Below are 2,505 nucleotides of genomic sequence, written 5' to 3'. Positions count from 1 at the left end.
ACCTCTACTTACAATCGCACAACCAACTGATTTAGCTCTAGAACTGTAGTAAACCTCTACTTACAATAGCACAACCAACTGTTTTAGCTCCAGAACTGTAGTAAACCTCTACTTACAATCGCACAACCAACTGATTTAGCTCTAGAACTGTAGTAAACCTCTACTTACAATAGCACAACCCAACTGATTTAGCTCTAGAACGGTAGTAAACCTCTACTTACAATAGCACAACCAACTGATTTAGCTCTAGAACTGTAGTAAACGTCTACTTACAATAGCACAATCAACTGATTTAGCTCTAGAACTGTAGTAAACCTCTACTTACAATAGCACAACCAACTGATTTAGCTCTAGAACTGTAGTAAATCTCTACTTACAATAGCACAACCAACTGATTTAGCTCTAGAACTGTAGTAAACCTCTACTTACAATAGCACAACCAACTGATTTAGCTCCAGAACGGTAGTAAACCTCTACTTACAATAGCACAACCAACTGATTTAGCTCCAGAACTGTAGTAAACCTCTACTTACAATAGTACAATCAACTGATTTAGCTCTAGAACATTAGCACATCTGTACTTAGACAAGCACGACTTATCGACTTAAATTGAATAAACGATGTTTTAGATCGCAACTGGACAAAAACAAACAATATTGATCTCAAAACACAAGCTAAAATTAACAGGAACAGAAACAAGCACTGTATACTTTAGATGACAGAACACTTTCCCAAACATTCTTTACAATTTCATTTTATTGTGATATTCAGGGTTATCTTTGTATGTATCAGATGTTATTATCATCACTGGAAAATCAACAGCTATCTGTTGTTAGTCTGTTTACTTCGAACCATTGTAAGTATAAATTATTATAAAGAAAAAAATCCTTGTTTTGATTTCAAAAGATGCATATTAAAAATCGTAAGTTTTATTCAACCAAATTTAGAAATGGCAAAGGGTGTTTGAAAACCATACGTAAATTGTTTTCTCACTAACTAAAATTACTTTTAAGTCGTATATATTTCATAAGAATATAATATAATATAAATATAAGAATATTTGTCAGTTGCTATTTTTTTGCCGAAAGCTGGTAAAGTTTTAGAAACCAATGGGCCTAAAATGTTTGACAAAAATCACGTTAACTGATAATGTGCTGGTATTAAACGAAAGGCCTTTGTAGGAGACAAAAGATAGATCTGACATGCTAATTCTAAACACCTTTGATTTTGAATTCGTAATGGAAACAAAATGTATGTCAGTTTGGAGGATACGATGTATATTGTTACGACAGCGGAAGTCACGTTACGCTAGTAACACGTCATATTCTCGATGGTTCGTGAATGCTCGAGTGTTTACTAGATATGCGGTATTCATATATATAAGACCAGTAAGAAGTGACGGCAACAATGGAATGTAATTGAACTGCAGACAGAGAGAGAGACTGACGATTCAGTCGAGCACGTGAGTCGTTCGTTGTGAATTATAGCGTTTGTTATAGCGTGATGTGGAAATTAAGTGTATTACAAAGTTGTATTCAGAAAGAATAAACCAGTTTTATTTAAGAAAGGACTTGAGTCGCTAAAGTTTCATCAGAAAGAAATTACACGGGAAACAAACTAACGACCAGAGAGTAACAAATTGGTGTCAAGATGGAAACGAGAAGCGGCAAATCAAACTACACCTTAGCAGATTTGATGGCAGCAATACAAGAACAGCAAAAGAAACAAGAAGAGCAAAAGAAACAAGAAGAACGAGAAAATAAACAAGAAAAGAAACAAGAAGAGAGACAACAGCAGTTGCAAGAAAACCTGCAACAGTGGCAGCTCGAACAGCAAAATAAACAAGAGAGATTACAGCAGTTGTTGGAGGAAAAAGAAAAGAAACAAGAAGAGAGATTACAACAGCTATTGGAGGAGAAAGAAAATAAACAAGAAGAGAGACTACAGCAGTGGATGGAAAAGAAAGAAAATAAACAAGAAGAAAGTCTCCAACAATTGAGAGAAAGCCAGAATACACAAATGGAAAACATTAGTCAATTTCAAAGCGAATCAAATACATTAAAGAATGATTTATTGTCTTTTGCACAAGGAAGATATATTAGCCATCGACTTAATCAGCCCCAGACAATGGGAAGCCCCTTCCATACCCCACAGCTAAACCCTAATGCAGACATCTTCAGTCCCGTTAGAAGTCACATCCCAGATATTAATGTCAGCAATAGGGGTGATCTAGTGAGAAGAAAGCCACAGGAATTCGAAGGGAAGGCACCCTGGGAAGCATATAGAGCACAAGTTGAGCTCCTGGCAGAGATGAATGGGTGCATAGAGGAGCAGAAAGCAGTATATCTGGCAACAAGCCTGAAGAGACAACCACTGAAAATACTTAGACAGTTGTCAGCAGACGACAGACACAACTATAGAGCACTGGTAGCGGCTCTAGAACTCAGGTATGGAACCCAAAATCAATCTGAAGTATACGGGGCTAGGTTTAGGACGAGAGTCCGT

General features: G+C 36.6%; 1 protein-coding gene across 1 annotated transcript in view; it reads left to right on the top strand.

Moving 5' to 3' along the window:
- LOC106468996 (15-hydroxyprostaglandin dehydrogenase [NAD(+)]-like) overlaps window positions 1-2,505 on the top strand; it is a 29,131-nt gene that overhangs the window by 1,098 nt on the left and 25,528 nt on the right. The window lies entirely within an intron of this gene.

Source organism: Limulus polyphemus, unplaced genomic scaffold (genome assembly GCF_000517525.1).
Source record: "Limulus polyphemus unplaced genomic scaffold, Limulus_polyphemus-2.1.2 Scaffold3254, whole genome shotgun sequence".
In the NCBI taxonomy this organism is placed as follows: Eukaryota; Metazoa; Arthropoda; class Merostomata; order Xiphosura; family Limulidae; genus Limulus; species Limulus polyphemus.
This window is presented reverse-complemented; position numbering and strand designations above follow the sequence as displayed.